The following is a 24155-nucleotide window of genomic DNA, read 5'->3' as shown; positions in this document are numbered from 1 at the left end:
CTCCTTTTCCGTTCCTTAAAAGAAGGGTTCCTCTTCTTCAAAGAAGGGCGTTTCGTTTTTATTTTTGTCCTCGATGTGTTCCAATGCGTAATTGCGTGTAAGGATCCCCTGCCTCTGAGATCGAAGGCTCCCGAGGAGAGAGCTACGACGTCTTGTTCACCTTGGGTATCTTTTAGAGGCGAGTAATATGTATCTAAACGGAGCACCTCGTAAGATTGACGGAAGGCGCACTGAGCCCCAGAGGAGTGGAAGGCGGGTTTGGAGGCTCTTGGGGGAGCAGGAAGTGGTCGGAACATGCGGCATCAGCCCTGGTGGGTGACGGCAAGACGAGTGAATAACACAGTCACCTGGGGCAGTGGGGGGCAGCCCCAGGGGAAGAGGAGAGGTTGACAGCAGCCTTCTCCAGCTTTACAATGTTGCCTCGGGCTGGCCCCGAGTGCGGACACGGGGAATTCTGTTGGGGAGAGCGAGGGAATTTGCTGGAAGCCCGTGTTACAGCTCATAACACTACATCCGAGTCTTTGGCGGGAAGTAGCCCGTTACCATATCCCTTGGGTGGCTCAGAGTCACAGCATCGTGGAATGTTAGAACCGGAAGGAAATTGACAGAGGATGTTGCCAAGCCCCTCAGGGTCACGGGCAGGGAAATTCAGACCCAGAAAGGTTAAACCGCTCTCCCAAGGTTACACAGAGATACGTAGCAGAGCCTCAGTGCCCGTCACTTGCCTGCGTTTAGGCTTCCATTACCCAAAATCGAAGATGAAGACACACTGATTGCCCAGAGCTTGGTTGTTTTGGCCACTCGGTGACGTTTACTGTCTCGTCCTACGAGCGTCGTCTTTTAAAATCTGTGCCGGAAGAGGGTAGGTGCGTTGCGGGGAACCATGACGTCTTTCTTTCGCAGGAGACCGAGGACAGGGAGGTGGTGATTCCAAGGATCCTTCTTCCTGACACTGGGTTCCGGGAAGAAAGCTGGATGTGGACACTGTCTAGGCGGGTGACACCTGCGACTATGATTCGGGTTTCCGGTCCATTCCGAGGGCCTCTGGGCTTGGCATGAAGAACATTCCACGAAGGTGGGACTATCCAGGACTGCTGAGGAGGGCGGCTTTAGAACGAACGTGGAGAGGGATGGGAAATCTCATCCCCATGGAAACAGCAATGGTGGCCTTGGATCGTGAGCAGAGCGCAGGTAATTAAGCGAATCAGAGATTAAAATAGAGCCACACAGGGATCCGTCTAATGGGTCGGAAGGGGCTCGAGATGAGAATGTGGTCATGGCCTAAGACCGAATCCCAAAGAAACAGCTGTGTGAACCGGTTGACCTTCGAGGCCACTTTGAAAGTCGTGGCCCCGGATCGCACACCCCTGTGCACTGACGCACAGCCCAAGTGTGTTCACGACGAGGGCACTGCCTGCGTTTAACCAAACTCCCCATTTAGCTGCTGAGGACTGTGGGGTATACTCGACGTTTCGTACCCTAACTCTCCTCGGATAACCGGAGGACCCCTAAAACTAGTGGGTACCAGATATCTAGAACCTTCGGTTTGATTTGCAAATAGGTGCCTGGTTGGGGTCTGGGGCATCGTCCTCTGTACCTGCCCTCCGTCCCACTTCTGAGCAGAAACTCCTGAACTCTGTGTCTCTCTCGACCTTCAAACCAAGTTGGTAACAAGGCAAACAAAACAAAATCCTTGCTGTAAAACACCTACCCACCCCCATTTTATTTGACCTTAATTATTTATTTATTTTGAGAGCGAAGGTGAGAGAGAGAGTGCACATGAGCAGGGGAGGGGCAGAGAGAGAGCGAGAGAGACACTCCCAAACAGGCTCTGAGCTGTCAACCCGGAGCCCCACGTGGGGCTCAAACTCGAGAACTGTGAGATCATGACCTGAGCCGAAGTCAAGTGTCGGTCGCTTCACCGACGGAGTCACCCAGGCGCACCCCCCCCCGCCCCCATTCATCCCTATTTTAAAACATGTAGTTTGGATTTGGAAGTCAGCTGGCATCGAACAGCTCTTGGTCAAGTTGTCCAACTAGAATGGTAACTAGACATCATCGGATTCTAGTTGTAACGAATCTAGAGCATATGCAAATTGAAAAAAAAAAACAAACCCACAGAACAGAGATTTGTGTGGATCTGAATAAATTGATTAGCAGCAACAGATAAGCCAACTCTCCTTACCTGCACCTTGCATTTTGGAAAAAAAAAGAAAAAGAAAGGATGATGAATTTGCTTGTCTTGTACGAAACCAACAAAGACCCTGCTTGTGACGAGGGGCCTTACTTCTGACAAAAAGAAGGGGGAAATTAGAACATCACTGAACAAAAGCCCGATGATATTGGTTTCACACCAAGGTGCCAGTGCAAATCAAAGGTGTATTCCAATTTAATTAATATTACAAACAATCAGGGGATTTTATTAGCAAATGCTATTTGTGGAAACTCGTACAAATGGAAACAACTTTCTAGATCTCCGGGGGTATGTTTGAGACTCTCGCATTTCCTGGTTTTTAGAAAGTCTCTCGGGGAGCAAAAAAAGAGAAAGAAACTAGATTTTTTTTTTTTCATTTCAATGCTGCCTGATGCTCTCAGGGCTGTAGCATGAATATCTCAGATACCTGCCGTGAAAGCTGACTTTTGGTTAGAGAACCGCTAACCCCCCTTATCCCACTATCTCTCCCTCCGAACAATTTTTCCGCGCCCTGCCTACCCGCCCCGCTTTTGTCTTTATTAGAATGTTAACCTGCAGCTTTCCGGGGTGGGGGGTGGGGGGTGTTGTTGTCTTTTTTCCTTATCCGCATTTACATAAGTTGCTCCTAAAGTCAGAGAAAAACACAAGCCGCTCAACTATCTTGACATCTTACCAGCAGGAGAGCACAGAAGTCGCCAGAACGAGTAGGCTCCCTGCTTTCCGTGCTTTTCAGCGACGCACATGCTCTGTGTCGTCCGCACGGAGCCAGGCCTCTCCACCCAGGGGGCCGCCCTTCGCTGAATGCTCCGCTCAGGGTCACGCAAGGGTGGCCATGTCTTTGCGTGGCCTGCACAGTGTCTCAGACATCGGCCTAGATCCCAGAAAATTCCAAATCGAGGGCTGGTCGTTCACACATCCAATTTGGAGCCGCGTTCCTGGGTCGCAACCCGCGTTTTCTCCGGAGTTTCCCTGCTGCTTGTTCTAGGCCCGGGGTGGCGGGGGGGGGGGGGGTTCCCGAAGGGTGGGGGGGGCCCAGCAGCATCCGGGCATTTGTCAGCCATGCTGATTCCCAGGCCCCAGGCCCACTGAATCAGAATCTCCGGGGTTGGTGCCTGTGTTTTAAGAAGGCCGGCATGTGGTAACCACCCATTTAATGTTTATAAGAACCCTGTTCTACCAGGGAGGAAGATGAGACTCAGAAAAAGCCAGCAATTTTCCCGAGGCTTCCATAGCTAGGGACTGGGGGAGCTGGGAAGCCAGATCAGGTGGCTCAGCCTGGTCTGTGCCCCCGAGCACGCGGCAGGACGCCTCTTTGCTGGGCAGGTGCCCGCGATGGTCTGGAGACAGTATTCGGCCTCCCCAGGTTTGGCCTTGGGGCTTCCGGTATCTGGCTCCTGTTCACCTTCTGGATGGTTCGATTACGAGACATTTTGGGTGACCCGTCACCTTTTCTATCCCCAACAAGGGAGGACCAGAGGCACATTCTGTGGGCATCTTCCGTGATGTAAAGGCTCGTCCACAGGGTGACCTGGGCTTTGTTGGCCCCTGCTACACAACTCTTGCCTGGATAGGGACCCTTGCTTGCCAAGATCCTAGTCTCTCTCTCACCCCTGCCATTTGGCTGTCTGGGTCACCAGCGTTTGCTGACTCTTTATTTACTGTGATGTGTGCTGCGGTCACACTCTGTCGCCCTCTGAATTTCCCTTTCAGCCGAGAGAGGGAGTGTTCTCTCTCGCCCATTCCTGTATTTCTCAGCCGGCCACCTCCATGCAGGGGAGCTTCGTGGTCAACCAAGAGAGACTGAGAGCCAAGTGGTTCTGCCGCTCCTGGCCATGTGACTGTTCTTGGGGACGCTCTTTAACCTCTCTGTGACTCAGTTTCCTCATCTGTAAAACGGGGTGACATTAGCAACCGTCTCCCGTGTTTGTTATGACTCAAGTCCAGAGTCTTCCACGGTTTTGCTGGCCCCCGTAGCCCCGGCGGTGTTTAGGGGCATTGTGTACCCGCCGTTTAGTCCGTCAAGGTTGTGATTTAAGTGAACGTGGGGGCAACGCGTGGGATGTCACAAAAATCCCCTTTCTCGGTGACCTCATGTGACGCAGTTGGGAGGCTGCTTCTTTGTGAACTCTTCTTCTTGGGGTTGGTTTTGTTTGACCACAGATCTCCACCGCAGGCGGGTGGGAGTCTGGACCCACAGGTAGGGGTCAGAGATGGCTGCGTCAATGTCATGTTGGCAGAAGAGCCTAGAAGGCGGCCAGCGCCAATTCGGGTTTATGTTTAAAGACCAGGCTCTCCGCTGCTCTCTGTGTCTGCCTCCCACGCCTTCACTCCCACCGTCCCTACTAATAAGACAAACCCGGGGGCTCGCTCTGAGCCAGGCATTGTTCTCGAAGGGCACAAGGGAACCTGCCGTGGGCAGGTGTCGTGGAGGAGAAGCGAAGCCAGCAGAAAGGGACTCTCAGAAATGAGCCGCCCCTGACATTGTGTTTCTGGGACTGTGGAAGTGATCTCCCCTGCACCTGTGACTCAGGCTGAGCCTGTGTGACAGTGGGGACGGGCGATGGCTCCCGGGCTGCCTGGCTCCCAGGAGGGTCCGTTTGTGTCCTGTGTCACATGTAGGCAGTTACAGGGATGGGTAAAGTCGACCAGGTATGTCCAAATATGCCTGCCTGGCTTGTATCTCCTCCTTCCTGGTCCTCCCCGACCCTCCTCCCGGGTGTCTGGAAACTCTGTGCCCCCAACCTGCACTTCCGTGTGCTTGGCACAGAATCAGCCCCTGTCACGGTCCTCTGTTTTGGGAACCACAGTGTGTCCTCCATAAAGAAACCAATTCCAGCCCCCTAGGGACGGGACGTGGGGGGCAGACACTGGGGAGGAGCCCTCCTGGGACCCCAGAACTCACACCAGTGGGTGGCCTTTTCTTCCTCTAGAGAGGAGACCGGCCCCTTCCCTTCCCCTCAAAGTCTGCTGGAAAGTCCTGCCCTTGAAACCCTTCCTCCCACCCCCTACCCCGCCGCCTGCCTGCCCAGCTCGCTTCCCCTCCCCAGACCCCGGTAGAGCAAGGACGGGGACCTGATGAAAGACCTCATCGCGGTAGCCGGGCCATCGGGTGTTCATCATCTCGTGACACAGGCGTACCGAAACGGAACATTCCCGTATTTTAAACTTGCAGAGAATCGTGCTTTAATATAATTATTTTTGAAAGATTCTTCGCCAGAAAGGCTAATAACAGCACCCGGGAAGCGGACAGCCTCTGATCCTTGACCTCATTGATATGTAAAGTGCCCTGTGCCCGCACCTTGGGGTGTGTGGCCACTTCCCCAGGCAACTGAGTCCCCTTGGTGCCTGCTTTACCGGGCAGGTGCGTCTGGTCGCCTGCAGTTCCCACGCTCCTCCCTGAGAAGGCGCCCTCCCCGGGACACCCGCCGGCCCAGCCCGTCTCTAGCTTCTCCAACAGGACAGCAGGAAACCAGAGCAACAGGCCGTGACATTTTTCAAGCCCGGGACCCTGGGCCAGCCCTTTGCTGCCAGGATCCGGGGCTCCCACTTCTCCAGAGGGTCCTTGCGGAGTGGAGAGAGGTCCGTGGAAATCCGTCCGGAAGCACAGCTTCTGCCTGACTTCTTGTTACCCGCTTTCGGCCTTGAAGCTGATCTTCCTTTGAACACTGGTGCCAACGGCTTAACGGGCCCCGAGGGGCTGGTGGGGTACAATTAATAAGCCCCGCAGGAAGCGTGGTGCTCGGCAAGGCGATGCCACTTGGCCAAAGGGCCGAGCTGGGAGGTTAGCTACCGGCCCTTTGGCTCCCTCCTCGGAACTCGGAGAGCCCGGCTGCCGATAACCCCAGTTGTCGATAACTCAGCCCTCGCGGACGGGGCGCTCATCAGAGCCTTGTCTGGGACCCCGTCCCCTTCCGCCCCACTGACGGGTGTACCAGGGCTGTAGGACCCACCTGTCCTAGGTTTCTGGGGGAGATATTTGGGGAGCCTGGCGGGACTCGTAGGGGGCACGGTGCCGACCCTCTCTGCCTGTGGCTGGACCCAGAGGTCTGAGAGATCGCCGTGGCTCAGGGCACGTGAAGGGGGCTTAGGAGCGATGTTGGCCAATGTCCACATTTCAGAGTCAGTGGAGTGAAAATCCAGGGGACCCGTAACCTTGGGGAGCGAGAGGGGTTTGTGGGAGGGACGGCTCTTAGCAACCGAATGGCCATTTTTTTCTTTTCTGAGATGGGACAGGGGTCTCGGCCCGCGTCCCTCTGTTGCGACGGTCGGCCAGTTCATCAGGGCTCACCTATCGCCCGGGTGAGCAGGAAGGAGGGAGACACCACGAAAGAGGGGGCAGGCGATGGGAAGCCATGCTCGACCGGGCCTCGGAACACCTGGGTTTCGATCCCGGAAGGCACATTTCCAGCTGGGTGCTCTGGGACAAAGCTGTTGAAAACATCTGCTTCACGGTCACGTTGTGGAGGTTAAACAGCCCTGTAAAAGGAACACACCTGATGTCGAGTGAGGGGTACATAAGCTCCTTGCTTTTGAGAAATTCCTAATTTCTGAGTTTGAGAGATAATCTGATCAAGAGCCTCATGCCTGGGGCGCCTGGGTGGTTCAGTCGGTTAAGCGTCTGATTCTTCATTTGGGCTCAGGTCCCGATCTCACGGTTCATGGGTTCATGGGCCCTGCATCAGGCTCTGCACTGGCAGGGCAGGGCCTGCTTGGGATTCTCAGTCTCTCTCCCCGGTTCTGTTTGCCCCTCCCCGGCATGTGAGCACTTTCTCTCTCTCTCTCTCTTTCTCTCTCTCTCTCTCAGAATAAATTAGAAAACAAGAACCCCGTTCCCTCCGATATCCGTTTATTAGAAGGACTCGGTGACGAAGGAAGATATAAATTGGAAGCAATGCTGCATTTGAGGAAGCTGGTATGATGGAGTGGGTGGTTTCGAGAGGGTAATCCAGGCAGACTTCCTGGAAGAGGTGAGTTTCTTTTCTTTTTTTTTTTTTAACGTTTATTTATTTTTGAGATGGAGAGAGACACAGCATGAACGGGGGAGGGGCAGAGAGAGAGGGAAACACAGAATCGGAAGCAGGCTCCAGGCTCTGAGCTGTCAGTGAGGCTCCAACCCACCCTCCCGGCTCCTGGCCGCCTGCTTCAGGGCGGTCTCCTCACCTCCCACTCCAGCAGGGATCAGAGGTTCAATTGAGGCTATTTTCAACTAGATGGCCTGATCTGGTTACAATAAGAAAGCGGCCTGAAAATGGGGGAACATGGGGTGCGAGGCGACTGCCCCAGGCCCAGATTTGTTTGAGTGAGCCTGGAAGTGAAAGCCGCAGGGTCACGATGGGTTTAGAGGCATTTCCCCAGACCGCTGGGGTGTTTTCTTTCTCTAGCTGCCTGGCCTGGATAAAAGCAGCCTTGGGCGGGGGCCTGCCCAGCCTGGGGAGGCCCGTGACCCCCTCTGGCACTGTTCGTCCCCCAGCACCAGAAAGCCTGCATCACTGTGGGTCCCCGTGTGTGGGTCCCACTTGTCTCCCACTGACTGGTTCGAGAACTGCCGTGAAGGCAGAGACAGACTCCCCACTATGGAGTTGGTTTCATTGCGCCGTTAGAGGCCGTGCCTCCTCCCCGGGCCTGATACAGCAGCTACTGAATAGACTCCCCTCGCCTCCTCCCCCAGGAGGCCTCCCCTGCCAGGAAGGGGTCCCATGCTGGCTTCAATAATGAGCCAACTGAGGCGCCACAGATTGTAGGTCATCGTGAAGTCCATGGTGGGTACGGGGGACGAGAGAGGGTTGTAGCCAAGATCGACGTGGCTTGGGAGCTCCACCTCTCTGTTGGCGCAATTCTAGAGGCCAGGGCGGAGGGGCAGCTCTGGAAGATTCCATCGGTCCAGCAGTGGGCAGCTGTGACACAATAGGGAAGAGGTATTTGGTCTCTGCTTCTGGTTCCTGGCACACAGATGATGTGATGAGGCAGGCTCCGGGTCCGAGCCGTCAGCCCAGAGCCCGACGCGGGGCTCGAGCTCACAAACTGCGAGATCGTGTCCCGAGTTGAAGTCGGATGCTTAACCGGCTGAGCCACCCGGGCGCCCCCAACAGGTGCCCTCCTTAATGCCCATCACCATTTAGCCCATCCCCCTACCCACCTCCCCTCCAGCAACTCTCGGCTTTTTCTCTACAGTTAAGAGGGTCTTATGACTCGCCTCCTTCTCTGTTTTTATATTCTTTTATTTTTCCTTCCCCTTCCCCGCGTTCATCTGTTTTGTTTCGTAAACTGCACCCAGGAGTGAAAGCATATGGTATTTGTCTTTCTCTGACTGACTTATTTCGCTCAGCATAATACCCTCCAGCTCCATCCACATCATTGCAAATGGCAAGCTTTCATTCTTTTTGACGGCCGAGTAATATTCCAATGCGATATATACCGCATCTTGTTATCCATTCATCGGCCGATGGATATTTGGGCTCTTTCCATACTTTGGCTGTTGTCGACAGTGCTGCTATAAACACGGGGGTGCGTGTGCCCTTTCGAATCAGTGTTTTTGTATCCTTTGGATAAATACCTAGCAGCGCATTTTGAACTTTTTGAGGAGCCACCAAATTACCGTTCGCACGGGGGTCGGCCATTTTACATTCCCACCAGCAGCGTTCGGAGTTCCGATTTCCCCACATCGTCAACAACACTTATTATTTTCTGTAATTGCTACCCTCCCAGTGGGTGCGAAATGGGAGCTCACCATGGTTTTGATCTGCGTTTCGTACCTGTTGCTTATCTGCGCGAACTCGACTTTCTATGACGGACACGTTGGAATGACGTTTAACTGGCTCGGAGTACTCTTGTCAACGCAGGTATTAATAATACCACGTGGCTGACTTGTTGGCTAGTAGAAAACTAAGCGTCCATTCTGCTCCCGTGGCAGAACCGGACCTTGGAGTGATACCTGGGAGCCGGAAATCAAGCATAGTTGTTGGGATGTTCATTTAGTCAACAGACACCAACCGAGCATGTCAGGTGCCTGTGGCATTATGCCGGGCACTGGGGACGCGACAGGGAGATTCGGTCCCTGCCCTCCAGGTGTTCAAAGTCTAGTGAAAGAATTAAACTCTGACCTGAGGCTAAGCTACAGAGAAGGGCGATGGGTGTCCCATGCGTTAGGCTTCCCAGGGCTCGGGTGGAGATTTGTGCAATCCTGTCTGTTGACGTCTTGTTCTCTCCTCTGACCCTTCACGTCATAGCTCGTGCAGGGGCACCCGAGTCACAGGTGGAAGATGAGATCAGGTCCGGGCACGGCTGGAGATCATTGATCCCACCTTGGGGTGGAAGAGTCTGGATTCCCATGACAAGTGTCCGGGTTGGCAGAAGAACCAACGGTGGATAGAACTGGCTTTGCCCTCACGTTCCCAGGAGATCACGTCCCGTGGGTGGAGCACGGTGGAAGGTTCTAGGTTGCGGGGTGGAGGAACGCTCAGGTGTCAGTGGCTGACAGGTACTGGCCACCTGGGAGACACGTGGGACAAAGTCTGGCCACCAGAAGAGAGCGGTAGCAGACCGAGTTAGGGCGGCAGGGTTTTAGCCGCACTGTCCGCAGCTCAGAACCGGGTTCCTCAGCCCCGGCAGAAAGCCAGGGGACAAGATGGGTTGGAGAAAGTTACCACCCAGAGGGCTGTGTGGCTATGGCAGGTGCACAGCCAATTGCGTCCTTACTCGCCGAGAGCGATAAAGTGAGGCGCGCCACACACGGCCGAGCGGGTCGGTACTGGTGTGGGGACTGGCCGGGGTGGAGTTGATAAGGACGTCCGTGCTGACACCGGGGTGCCATCCTGCGCATTCTTGGTTCCATTACTTTGGTGTTTGAGCTGACTTCTAAAAGTCCACCTTGCACGCAAAGGTGAAGTGCAGTGAACGTGCAAGTTGCTCTCATGATTTTTTAAAATATAGGGGCGCCTGCGGTGTGGGGGGGGGCTCCGTCAGTTGGGCGTCCGACTTCGGCTCAGGTCATGATCTCACAGTTGGTGAGTTCGAGCCCCGCGTCGGGCTCTGTGCTGATAGCCCAGAGCCTGCTTTGGGTTCTCTGGCTCCCTCTCCCTCTCTGCCCCTCCCCTGCTTGTTCTCTCTCTCTCCCTCTCGCAAAAATAAAAGAATAAACATTAAAAAAATTTAATATCTAAATTATGGCTTCTTAGAACAAGGGATCAAATGCTCCTTCCTGCTCCCAACACACACACACACACACACACACACACACACACACAGTGACATAATAGTCAATGCATTTGAATCAATTTTAAGAGATCTTTAAAAAAATGTTTATTTTTTTTTGAGAGAGAGAGTGAGAGAGAGAGAGTGCACATGTGAGTGGGGGAGGGGCAGAGAGAGGGAGACAGAGAATCCCAAGCCAGCTCCACACTCTCAGTGCAGAGCCAGACAAGGGGATTGAACTCATCAACTGTAATATCATGCCCTGAGCCAAAAATCAAGATAAGGGTGCCACCCAGGTGCTCCCAACAGATTTTAACACATAGTAGCAATAATCATAATAATACTGATAATAATTGCCAGCTAATGTATTTTAAGAGCCTAGGGCATGTCAAGCACTATGCTCAGGACAAATCCCAAAGGGAATGTTTCCAGGGGCCGGAACAGTTGTCTGGAAATCAAACCACATAGAGAGCTGGGTCAGCCCTGTTCCCTCTAAAAACAGATTGAAGGTTGGCTTTCCAACCTTCTATGCCTTCAAGTTAGTGCGAGGGAGGCGAGAAAACTTTACCTTCTTTTTTCAGGCAAGAAAATGATGGGGGTGTGTACAGAGTTCATTGCGAATCCCAAGTGGTCCCCCATCATGCGTAAGGGGGCAGATGATCCAACCATCAGTTGTTTTTGGAGATTAGTCTTTCTTGCTGGGGGAAGATCATGAGCCCTACGGGACATTTTATTTTATATATAAATATAAATATGTATCTATTTTATTTACTTTATTTCTTAGGGAAATATTTATTTATTTTATTTCAGAGGGAAAGAGAGAGAATCTCAAGGAGGCTCCTTCACATGGAGCCCAACACAGGGCTCGATCCCACGATCCTGGGATCATGACCTGGGCTGAAAGCACGAGACGGACGCCCAAGCCACTGAGCCACCCAGATGCCCCCAAGAAAGGCCCTTAACGGTCATTTTAGCCTAAGGCAAGAAATGATCACTATTAAGTGATCAAGGCATTTGGGAATGCCAAGTGTCAGAACCCTGAAGAAGGTAAAGAGAGTCGTGTTTTCTAACAGTGGCAGCTTAGGGACCCCGAGGTCTTTTCCAAACAAGGCGGTTGAGCATAAATGATGAGGGATGTGTTGAATTGGCGAACAGTTGGGTGCAGTGGGAAGAATTTCGCCTTTGAAGGTAGGAGGCCAGAATTCAAAGAACATGTAGTTGGGAAAAATCCCTTCGTGGTAGGACCCCAGTTAGCTTGATGCCTGCCGTGTGTGTGTGTGTGCTGAGTTGAAACCACGGTCTGGGGACGCCTGGGTGGCTCAGTCGGTTAAGTGTCCAACTCCTGATTTCTGGCTCAGGTTATGATCTCATGGTTCGTGAGTCCAAGCCCCTTGTCAGGCTCCAAGTGGACAGGGCTGAACCTGTTTGGGATTCTCTGTCTTTCTCTCTGTCCCTCCCCTTCTTGAGTTCTCTCTCTCTGTCTCTCTCAAAATACGAAAGAAAGAAAGAAAGAAAGAAAGAAAGAAAGAAAGAAAGAAGAAAGAAGAAAGAAAGAGAGAAAGAGAGAAAAAGAAGAAAGAAAGAAAGAGAAAGAAAGGAAAACTATGCTCTGGAAAACCCTATGTGACCACTGAGTTTGACCTGTGGGCACGGTTCTCCCTCAGAGTCTCTGAGTTTGGTTCATTTGCTGCAACAACATGTCTGAGGCTTCAGATCTCCTAGGATTTCTGATGCTTTATTTACTTATTTTTTAAATGCTTATTTATTTATTTTGAGGGAAAGAGAGAGAGTGTGTGTGCACTCATGAGTGGGGGAAGGGCAGAGAGAGAGGGAGAGAAAGAATCTCAAGCAGGCTCCACGATCAGCACGGAGCCCGACGTGGGGCTCGACCTCACAACCCCAAGGTCACGACCTGAGCCGATATCGTGTCTGATGCTTCACCGACTGAGCCATCCAGGCATCCCAAGACTCCTGGCGCTTTAACTGGGGTGTTGCTTCACGGTGAGGTCATCTGGGGCTTCCAGAGCCAGAATGAATGAGTGCAGTCAAATAAGAAACTAGGGCACGGTGAAGGTGTGCATTGGGTAGACCTTGTTGATGGGTCATGAAAGCTAAGCCCAGATACAGGTGGGCCAGGCTTTGAAGGACACATCGAGCTTAAGCAAGCATGGCAGTCAAAGAGGTGCTCAGATTCTAGAACAAAGCCCACGGACGTCTGACAGGGAGGAAGGAGGAGTTTGGGAGCAAGAGCGTAGGAATCTGCACCACGGGGTGGGTTGCGTGCAAAGGGCTGATAACCTGCACTTACGGACGCCTTTGGGTGAATCCTCAAGGCACACTCCTTAGAAGCAAGAGGGAGGAGGGGGACATGGCCATCAGTTTGCTTCTGGAAGCCCCTCCTACCTCTGAATTCCGAGGCCGTGTAAACCTGGCACACAGAAATATCAATACGACTGGACCTGGCTCCCTGTTAACGTTGACGCTTCATGGCCGCCAAATTCTATAATACATGAGATGTGATATCAAGAAGTTCCGAGCTACTGCCTGGAGGTCCCTGGGCTCAACCTCGTTGGGCTCCTAGCGTCAGCCCTGGGAAAAGGTGAGCGGAAGGCTGTAGAAAATCAGCCCCCTTGTTCAGTTTGCTGCTTCCAACGTGTACTTGATTGTACGGGTGCCCTGAGATTTTAAAACGTTAGCTACCTTTAAATCAAGTTGGGCACCTTATAAATCAAAATGATAAATGATTGATAAATAAATTGTCATTGCTACAATTAGATTTTCCATTATACTTGTGCGCTATAATTTAAAATGTAATTTCCCTTGAAGGCCATAAAGGCACGGTAGTAATAGGGTGTCACAACGTATTAGGGGGCATGTTCAGGTGTTGTGGCTGCCATTGTGCCTTGATGAAGTACAGGACTGGGCTGTAGGGTTTAACACGAGAGCGCGTGTTCGGCTGTGGGTTCGGGGGCGGACCGGATCACGTTCAAGGCACCGGGTGTCGCAGCCAGACAAGCAGGAAACTTAAGGGGAAAGAGACCCTCCAAATGGAGAGGGGGGGAAAAAAACGGATTAGCGAGGGAATGAACATCGGACGAGGGTTGAATATCTCTGGGCCGTTCGTGGCTTGGTCCGGAACCAGCTGCCTTGTTTTCCGAGGCAACTCCCCTGCCTTTCCCAGGAAGAATTGAATGAGCTCTATCATGAAATACGAATGCCTTTTCCACCACTCAGTTTCCCCAGCGAGCAGTGGGGAGACCGAAGCGCTGGTAACCCGCTAAACCCAGATCTCTGGCAGTGAGGTTTAGGGCACCTGTGAGAAATGGTGATTGTGACGCAGCCGCGTCTACACCGGCTTTCGAACATTTGGCGGCAAGGACGAAACAGTGTGCAATCTTCAGACGTGTTCTACAAAGGCAAGGCTCCCTAAACTTCTGATTCGGCTCCCGAAGGAAAGTGGCCAAACGAAGTCATATTTGAATACCCACGTGAGGGCTTCGTCTTGACGTGGGGATGAATTTTTTCCCTACGCTCGAAAGAGTTGAGGCCTCCCCTTCACCGTGACCACCACATGCTGTCAGGTTGGGGCGTACAGACAGACAGACCGATTCTACTTTCCGGTTCCTCAGGCACTTCCTTTGACCCCTTGGACAAAGTCCCCTCCTGGATGACTTCCAGTCCCCGTGGACGACCATCTCTGTCAGGACCCGGTGTTCCCCGATCGTGACCCATCAGAACCCACAGGGTGTCGTCCCTGAAACAGGATGGACGGTTCAGAATTGAGAAGAGAGCCCTGGGCTGTCAGAGAAGGGTCAGGTTTCCGCAACCACTTTAAATCCTGATTTTCCCCCTCGCAGCTCATTAGTGCCATATCTCCACGTTCCCAGGACTGGAGCAGAATGGATGTCACCAGGCCGGTGTTAAATCAACAGTCCCTGTGCTCACGGAGCCCCTTTGACCCGCGCTTTGGGGAATGACCTGAGATCATTACGGACTCAGCCGTGTGTGGCTGTGGGGGTCTATTTGGTGTCAGAAACCCTTATGCCTATTTATAATTCCTCATGTAACTCTCTCCGTGTCCCCAAATTGGCCATCAAGTGGTTCAATTGACCTTGAAATGTAGATTGTAAATTGTGACTTGAGAAAACCAGAGGTTCCAAAGTGATCTCTTACCCCCCAATCATGCCTTTTTCTTCCCTTTTTTAGTTTTCTACGGATTTTTTTTTTTTTTCCTACTCAGAAGGATACCTGTCATCTTACTCAGGCAAGGGTTTTTTTTAGCAAGGGCTCTTGTTTGGGTTGTTCTAGCGATTCATTAAAATTAATGAATCTAGCTTCCTAGACCTTGATTAGAAGCTCACATGGTGTAAGGGAGTTTATCAGAAGTGCTGTGGGGAGCGGGAGAATTTTTCCACCCTCTCTGCCCAGGATGGCAGAAATCTATGGGGAATCTATGGGGAATCTTCCCTTAAGATCCGTCAGAAGGTTCGACGGGACGTTTTTCGAATGAGTTAAGCTAGGACGGCACATTAGTGAGCACTGGGGCAGATCTGACACTGTGTTTAAGGTTTCCAGAAGACCGTGCCCTTCACCGTGCCCTACCTTGTCTGCTTTGATTCAGAATTAGCTCCGATGTATTCTGATGCACTCTCTTATCCCCCCCAAAGTGGCATCCATTCTCTCTGCTTTGGTCTTTTTTTTTTTTTTTTTAATGTTTATTCTCAAGAGAGAGACAGAGAGAGCTCGACTGAGGAAGGGGCAGAGAGAGAGGGAGACACAGAATCCGAAGCAGGCTCCAGGCTCCGAGCTGCCGGCGCAGAGCTCGACACGGGGCTTGAACTCACGAACCGTGAGATCACAGCCTGAGCCGAAGTCGGACGCCCAACTGACTGAACCACCCAGGAACCCCAATCTGCTTTCGTCTTTAGACTGCTTTCCATATTCCTTAGTCTGTTTCAGCTTCCAGAAGCAGTCTCCAAACCGTATTCCTCTCTGTCTCCCTTGCACCCAGAGCCTGGAAGATAAATTCTATTCGGTGGAAATGGATACATCTCTCCGGGCATCCTGTCCTTCCTTCTGAATTAATGCAAGGGAGAAAAATCACAAATAGGAACTTGGATGATAATGAATGCAGATTCGTGGACCTGGGAGATCCAGAGACTACCCAGGACTACCCCATCATGTTCCAGAGAAAGCAGCTGATTCGTACAGAGGACACGGGATTTGCCCAAGGCCCTATGAGCAGGTGCGTGGATGGACCCCAGGCCTCTCCATCCAGCTCTCTCCCCATCTTTTATTTTTTTTTTTAAAGTTTTTTTTTTTCAACGTTTATTTATTTTTGGGAGAGAGAGAGAGACATAGCATGAACGGGGGAGGGGCAGAGAGAGAGGGAGACACAGAATCGGAAACAGGCTCCAGGCTCTGAGCCATCAGCCCAGAGCCCGGCGCGGGGCTCGAACTCACGGACCGCGAGATCGTGACCTGGCTGAAGTCGGACGCTTAACCGACTGCGCCACCCAGGCGCCCCCATTTATTTATTTTCAAGAGACAGAGAGAGACAGAGTGCGAGTGGGGGAAAGCCAGACAGAGAGGGAGACAGAGAATCTGAAGCAGGTTCCAGGCTCTGAGCTGTAGGCACAGAGCCGGATGCGGGGCTCAAACCCACGAACTGTGAGATCATGACCTGAGCTGAAGTCGGATGCTTAAGGGACTGAACCACCCAGGTGCCCCCTGTCTCTCTTCAACAGCACGAAGGTGAAGGTGTTAATGAAGCCTTGATTATTTCCTGCCTGTCATTTGAAGACTATGCTACCGCTGTATGTTAACGGACTTGAGTTTAAATTAAAATAAATAAATAAGTAAATAAATAAAAATAGCCCCCAGTTTTCAGTTCAGCTGAGGGACGAGGAAGGGTGACATTTCCAGGCAGCCGGTGACTGGGCAAAGTGCCAGGTTCCCGGGGAGCCTTTGGTAAATATTCATCAGTGCTGCTGGCCATCCAGAAAACTCACACCCACCTCCAGAAAACTCCAGAACTGGCGTCTATTAAGCGTCTCGTTAAGCCCAGTGCGCTGCTGAGAACTTTAGAATGAAAGGCGCCTGAGGCCCCTTTGGTTCCGTCCCCCTCGCTGGGGCCAGCCCAGGCTCCAGAATGACATCTGTCTGCCTTCCTCAAAGCCACAGGCCAGGCCGAGGGCCCTGGAAAAACTCAGGCCGCGTGTGCGTGGTGGGGAGAGGTGCTCGCCCTGAGGGGACGCAGGAGTGAGCGTGTAAACCCCAAAGCTCCCCGTGAAACTCTTAGTGGTTCCCTCAATTCCTGCGGGGGCCCCAGACTTCCAGCGGCTTCGGAGAAACTTGGGTCCTTGAAAGTGTGCCTGCTTCTCTCCCGTCTTCTCCTCCAGCTGGGGACCGGGCTGCCTTCCGGCTCCTTTAAAGCACAGGCCTGCCGCGGCTGGGGGCTGGGATTTCTCCTTTCCAAGGAGGGTTCGGGGTGCAAACCCGCTGGATCGCGGCCCCGGGGTAATAGCTCCGTCGCTTGAGAATTCAATTGTTTCTCTTATTCATTCGCAGCTTATTCATTAAAGGACAAAGAAGGTCCTTTGATCTCTTGGAGGGCCTAGGGACTCCATTGCTTTTCCTAAAAGCAGAACCTTTCGGTGACTTGACCCGCATTTTTAAGTGACTTGGAGCCCAGGGAGCTTGGCCCTGGGCTGGTAATGCATGTGCAAATGGCCGAGGGCTCTGACCTGGCCCCCGGCCTGTTGGTTTATTTAGTCTTTGCTCATCTGTTTTGCTTTGCCGCTGAGCTCCACCAAGGCTGGTTATACAGCGGGAAGCACTGTGCAAACCTCCTAGAACATCCCATAGGAGTATTTTTTTTTCCGGGATTGCTTAACAGAGCTTCTCAAATCCCTTTGTCCAGCTCCTAAGGGCTGGCCTTTTTTTTTTTTTTTCCCCTGCACAATCCATTTTTTTAAAAATTTTTTACAACATGTTTATTTATTTTTGAGACAGACAGAGAGAGATAGAGCATGAACGGGGGAGGGTCAGAGAGAGAGGGAGACGCAGAATCGGAAGCAGGCTCCAGGCTCTGAGCTGTCAGCACAGAGCCCCACGCGGGGCTCGAACTCACAGACCGCGAGATCATGACCTGAGCCGAAGCCGGAAGCTCAACCGACTGAGCCACCCGGGCGCCCCAACAGTCCTTTTTTTTTTTAAAATATACATTAAATATAACTTATCATCAAATTGGTTTCCATACAACACCCAGTGTTCATCCCAACAGGTGCCTAAGGGCTGGTCTTCAAAGGTACAGCGAATCTGGACGTCTGCCTTTCTCAGAACCAGGCCCTGAGGGCAGGAATCTTGAGGCTGGGAGGGGCGCACCCGGACTGTCAGGCTGTGCAGGGCTGCAGTGGGAGGGAGGGCGCCAGGGCGAGCATCTCGGGGATCAAGTTTAGAAGCCACCCTTAGATCCTAGAGAGCACGGGGAAGAAGTTCTGAGCAGGACTCCTCGGTGGGCAGACTGGGGCCCTGGGATTTTCGAGACAGGAGCCCGGGGCAGGGAGGAGACCCGGATGCCTGGCCGGACCCCCTGGCAAGCTGTCACCTGCTACAAGTGCAGACTGCGGTTTAAGAGGCACTAGGTCTGCAGGGATGAGACGCTCAGCCACTGCACCAGGTTGGGGATCCCCTGAGTCTCCCAAGACCCCCAGCAGGACTGGCTCTCCAACCTGAATCACCCGGGGGAGGGCAGGCAATTGAGTTTTGAGCTTGCTTCTGCCACTGAGTATATGACTGACAGATGGGGAGGGAAGGGAAGGAGAAGGACGCGATTATTATTAAGTATATGCTTTGCTCCAGGCACTGATTTTAAAGGCCGGTCCTCTTCCACTCTTGGCAAAACCCCCGAAGCCCCCATGTTAACCTCCCTAGTGAAGAAATAAGGAAACCGAGGCTCAGAGCAGAAGAAAGACGTAAGACTGTAGATCGTCAGCGAATATAGTGTGGGAATGTTCTTTTTTTACCTGAAGATTTTTTTTTAGGTTTATTTATTTTTGCGAGAGAAAGAGAGAGAGAATGAGCAGGGGAGCAGGGAGAAAGGGAGAGAGAGAGACAGAATCCCAAGCAGGCTCTGCACTGTCAGCGCAGAGCCCGATGTGGGCCTTGAACCCACGAACCTGCGAGATCATGACCTGAGCCGAAATCAAGCGTCGGACGCTTAACCGACTGAGCTACCCAGGCGCCCTGGAATGTTCTTTTTAACATGATGTTCTTTCACCAAGCAATCACAACAACGAACGATGATCACGCGAAGAATAAAAAAAAAAAAAAATAGAATCACAATGTCAAAGCCATTCCCCCCCCCACCCCCACCCCATGACGATTACCAACATTTATTGGGCACATTCAGTATCCCAGGCACTGTCCCAACCACTTTCACCTGCTTTATTTAATTTGCTTCTAACGCAACCGAAAAAGACAAGGTTTTTGTTTTTTGTTTCTCCCCCTCTCTGTCTCCCACTCTTCACCACAGATGGAAAATCTGGAGATTAGAGACATGACATATCTTGCCCAGGGCCACAGCCGGCAAGGGATGGAACGAGAATTTGAACCCAAACAACACAGCTCAAGAGCTCGGACTCCTAAACGCCATGCAGTTTATTGTGTGTCTACTGGGGGAGAATATGAAGATTAATACACGCTTCCCTCCGTCCAGAGCTTACAACCCGTCAAAGGGAAGGGTATGCAACGTGTTACAATTGTATGTTTTCCCATATTCCCTGTTTTCCAATCCCGCTTATTTACAAAGCCATATTTTCCCTGGAGACTCAGATGGGTCTTTATCATATATACTGAATTCCCATACGTAACTTGACTTCCAGGCTTTTTGTTCTGGTTCACTGATCGATCTGTGCATTCATTTGCAAGGACCCCACTGTTTTAATCATACAAGCTCTACATTATGTTTTCCTACGTACATGGTAGAGTTAGTCCTTTGGGCTGAAATTAATGGAGGTGTGGTTAGGGAAGGTACCTCCAAGGAGGGTGTTATTTTAAGTTGGATTCTGAAGAGCGAGACGGAGTCAGCCGTTTGGAGAAGATTCTCTGCAAGGAGGAGACGCTAGAGCCAAGACAGGAAGCAGAGGAAAAGCCTGGGAAGGATCTTGGGGTTGAAGTCACGCTCAGCGATCACAGCGACTCCGGAGACCGGGCGCTCCAGAGTTTGGATTTTATTTCAAATGCAGTAAGAAGCCACTGGACGGCTGTTTTAAACAAAGGGAGCTGGGATAGGGGAGGAGGCGGGAAGTGACACAGCCTGGCTTGCGTTTTGCAAAGCTCCCTTGGGCTGAAGACTGGAGAGTGGCAGTGCTGGAGTAGATCCGGGGACACAGGACACACGGACGGTTCTGAGGACAGCTCCTCGGTCCTGGTTGAGCATCAGGGAAGACCAAGGAAGGACAGGTTGGAAGATGAGATCCAGGAGTTCTGTCTTGGTCACATGAACTCTGCGACTCCCCCTGCAAGTGAAAGTAGCAACCGCCAGCCTCGGTTTACCTAGGGAGACTTTAATAGTTTAATACCTATATTGCTATAGCTCAACATCGCCTACACAGAGGGATTATCTCATTCATGCACCGTCATTCAGTGTATTTGGATGGAGTGTATATATATATATATTTTTTTTTTTGCCTGCAAATATTTACCTAAAACCTCCTTTTCTTTCCTTTGTTTAAAAAAATTTTTAATGTTTTATTTATTTTTGACAGCGAGAGAGATAGAGCATGAGTGGGGAAGGGGCAGAGAGAGAGAGCCACAGAATCCGAAGCAGGCTCCAGGCTCCGAGCTGTCGGCACAGAGCCCGATGCAGGGCTCGAACTCACGAACCGTGAGATCATGACCTGAGCTGAAGTCGGTCTCTCAACCGACTGAGCCACCCAGGCGCCCCTAAAACCTCCTTTTCAAGAGAAGACGCCTTCCTAAATGTCTGGCCCTCTGCTGACCCCTGAAAGCGGGAGTCAGGAGGAAGACACCAAAGAAATGTGAATATGTATCCCTGTCCTTAGGAACTTATATTCTATTTAAGAACTTGAAACGACACGAAAAAGCGCGGTCACGTTGTATTTTTCTGCGCGACTTGATCTTCCAAGGAAGAAAAACGGGTCATAAGTTCTAGAAATAGAGGAACATGTGTTTCCCTGACTCTTCTTGGGTTTGCGTAGGGAAGGCCACACATGACTATCCCAGGGCACCGATAGAGTCAAGGGCCCCCAAGGACCTCGGAAGTGGCTTCCTGTCCCCGGTCCGTGAGCTCCCCTGAGCCGAGGCAAAAGGCGTTCGATCCGGCCGTGGTGGTAATGGTGGGAGTGGAGATTGGCATGAGTCACATGAGGGTCTGCCAACACGCAGACTAATGCTGAGTCTCCAGACCGAACGCTGGTGAGTCACCGGCTTCTCAAGTTGACTCCGTGTCCCTTTCATCCTTTATGATTTCAATTCACTCTCACGGTTTTGAACACCCGCCACACAAATGCTTCCCAAATGTGGATAGCATCCCGCTTATGTCTGAACTTGGAGCCCACTGAAGAGAGAGCTTGCTCTGCACAGAACCTATTCGCGTGAAAGACACACGGGCCTCTCCGGAGTGCGTCCTATCCACGACGAAATTAACCATCTCCTTCCAAGTGAACAGACAGACGGTCTGCTCCGAAGCTCCCAGATTCCGTTTCTGGAGTCACCAGTTAGCTTCCCCATCACCAGAGCCTGGTGGGGCCCGCCTCCTCCTTCCCCACAGCCGGTTAATCACCAGAGTTAATTCCTTGGGTTTCTGGATTCTGTGGCTGACTCTGCGTTTCCAGGCACTGCTCTAACGGCGGCCTTGACCGCTTACAGTTGGTCAAGCGTCGCACCGACTAGTTAGTCTCATTGCCTCTAAATCCATCCTTCCCACTGTAGCCAGAGTCAACCGGTCTCGATGTCAACCTTGACCGTGCTTCCCTCCCCTCCCTCGGTGCCTTCTGTGCTAGTCCGTTTTGCTCAGGATCGCCCCAGGCTTCTCAGATCGCCTTTCAAGAGCTCACAGACGGGCTCCTGCTTAACCACCCCCGTTCACCTTTGGTCCCTCCCAAGTAATACCACGTGGTTGGCGGACTGTCCTGGACAGATCGTGAATTGCTGCAAAGCTACCCTTACCCTGCAGGAGTGAAGTGAATGGCGGGGGGCTTATGCCGCCACCTGCTTCCCCCTTGCCTCTGTGTTCTTCCTTGTCCTTTGAGACCAGACGGGGCCGGCAGGGAACACCCCCCGGGAGTCTGCCTCGGGCCACCGGTCTCACCTTGCCATCCTCGCACGGTGGCCCTTTGCTAAGCCGTGGGCTGAAATCTGCCTTTCGTGTGCCTCACAGACTCCCGAAGACCTGGGCTGTTCAACGGGATTGCACACCCCGCAGGTCACTTTAGACGGTCTGGTAGCCACATTTTACAAGTCAAAAGGAAGGGGCAGAATTCACGTTAGGCGATCTACCCCATGTAACCCGGTAACGTCCCTCAATATCATTCCAGCCTGGACCGCTGTCCACACATTTCGCCGGGCTTCGCTAGCCAGATGAACTGCCACACTGTCGGCCCGCTCCGCTCCAGCCGGTGAATTCGCAAGGGCTCGGAGGCACGCCGGTCATCTCGGGGCCCCAGATTCTAGGGACGATGTTTCTCAAATTGTGCCTCCGCGGCTCCTTGCTTCGGAATCACCTGGCTCTCAGTCCGCTTCCCGCTTGATTAAACACGACGATGCTTGCGTCACCGCCCACATCCCTGAATCTAACCGGGGATCTGCATTTTACTTATTCTTAAAAAAGATTTTCAGGTTATTTATTTTTGAGAGAGAGAGAGAACGCACAAGCGAGGGAGGGGCAGAGAGAGAGGGAGCCACAGCATCCGAAGCGGGCTCCAGGTTCCGGGCTGTCAGCACAGAGCCCGAGGCGGGGCTCGAACCCACGAACCGTGAGACCGGGACCTGAGCTGGGGTCAGTACGCTTACTCGCCTGAGCCACCCAGGCGCCCCTGGGGGTCTGCCTTTCAAACGAGTGACTCAAGAGATTCTTCTTTAGGATCCCTGAAAGCAGAGACTGAGAACCACAGGTCATTGGAGGCGTATGTTTATGGGTGGGAGGCCTCGTGTGGGTCTTTCCTAGTTGTTGGACTTCGAGGGTCAGGCGTGAAGCGACGTGTCCAGTTCCCATAAGTGGGGGCGGTAATATTTCCCCAGCTTGTCCCAAGAGATGGTTATGAGGATGACCTGAGACGGAAGGGTACGGAAGCTCTTGGTGTAGGAGAAAGGGTTCCGGAGAAGTGAGTTTTTACGAGACCGCCAGCTCCCGGTGGCCAGTGACAAATATTCAAGTAGCGACAGGGCCCTTGCTGTTCGCTCACCTTGTGCGTGAGCCCTATAGAAAGATTAAAGGGCGGAGAAGGATGGGGAGTGGGTGGCATTTTGTGGCCCAGCTCTCCGTAAAGGGTCTTTCCAGAAGTCTCTGGGGGAGCCCATCTCTTAACCCTTTGCCCTCCGTTGACCCCCCTGAGGGCTGCCCTCAGCCAGTGGCGGCTGCGTCGGGTCCTTGGAGGATCTGGTTCCACCAGGCGCCCGCTGGCCCCCAGTGGCCTCCTCTGGGCCCAGAGACTTTGCCACGTGCGACGGTGGTCCTCGCCAGGGAGACGAGAGACGCCGCGCTGCCGCCTGGGTGACAAGCTCAGTGCCGAGTCGCGCCGAGCGGGGCTGGCAGGCCGCCAGCTCCTGGTTCTCCCCGTTTTGTGTTCCTCCCTCATAACTGTTTATTGTGACAGGTAAACACTTGCTTTGAAAGCTTGCAGGCATACTATTAAAACACAAGTGTGCTTGACCCAGTCAAGCTGGGCTGTAAAATGTTTATCTTTTTGAATGACAAACGCTGGTGTGTCTTCTCTCTCTCTCCTTTCTCTTCTCCCTTTCCCTCCTTCCCTTCTCTGCCGGACCTATTCCCTTCTTCTCCGTCCATGCCTTCCCTCCCGCCGAAGCCGGGTGGCCACCGGCTGCCCGTTTGTCCCGTGGGGAGAGAGAGAGAGAGACAGAGAACGCAAGCAGGGAAGAGGGGCGGAGGGAGTGAGAGAATCCCAAGCAGGCTCCATGCTCAGCACAGGGCCCAACGCGGGGCTCGATCCCACGACCCTGGGATCAAGACATGAGCCAGGAGGATGCGGAGAGCAGGGAACCCTCTTGCCCTGTCGGGGGGAATGCAAACTGGTGCGGCCCCTCTGGAAAACAGTGTGGAGGTTCCTCAAAAAAGTAAAAATAGATCTACCCCATGACCCAACAGTAGCACTGCTAGGAATTGACCCAAGGGATACGGGAGTGCTGATGCATAGGGGCACCTGTACCCCAATGTTGATAGCGGCACTTTCAACAATAGCCAAATGATGGAAAGAGCCGAAATGTCCATCCACTGATGAATGGATAAAGAAGTTGTGGTTTATATACACAATGGAATACTACGTGGCAACGAGAAAGAATGAAATCTGGCCTTTTGTAGCAACGTGGATGGAACCGGAGAGTGTTACGCTAAGTGAAATAAGTCCTACAGAGAAGATAGATACCATATGTTTTCCCTCTTCTGTGGATCCTGAGAAAATTAACAGACGACCATGCGGGAAGGGAAAGAAAAAGAAAAAGGTAGAGAGGGAGGGAGCCAAACCATAAGAGACTCTTAAAAACTGAGAATAAACTGAGGGTTGCTGGGGGG

General features: G+C 52.4%; 1 long non-coding RNA gene across 1 annotated transcript; it reads left to right on the top strand.

Moving 5' to 3' along the window:
• The first annotated feature begins 908 nt into the window (after positions 1 to 908).
• On the top strand, positions 909 to 9549 carry LOC121017845 (uncharacterized). Its single transcript, XR_005784918.1, has 3 exons — positions 909 to 1191; positions 6999 to 7161; positions 9421 to 9549. It is a non-coding gene; the product is annotated as an uncharacterized LOC121017845 (long non-coding RNA).
• The last annotated feature ends 14606 nt before the right edge of the window (positions 9550 to 24155 follow it).

The sequence above is a fragment of the Herpailurus yagouaroundi genome, unplaced genomic scaffold (assembly GCF_014898765.1).
Source record: "Herpailurus yagouaroundi ecotype Mexico unplaced genomic scaffold, PumYag 216, whole genome shotgun sequence".
Lineage (NCBI taxonomy): Eukaryota > Metazoa > Chordata > Mammalia > Carnivora > Felidae > Herpailurus > Herpailurus yagouaroundi.
Note: the sequence above shows the minus strand (reverse complement) of the source record. Positions and strands in the feature narration are given on the sequence as shown.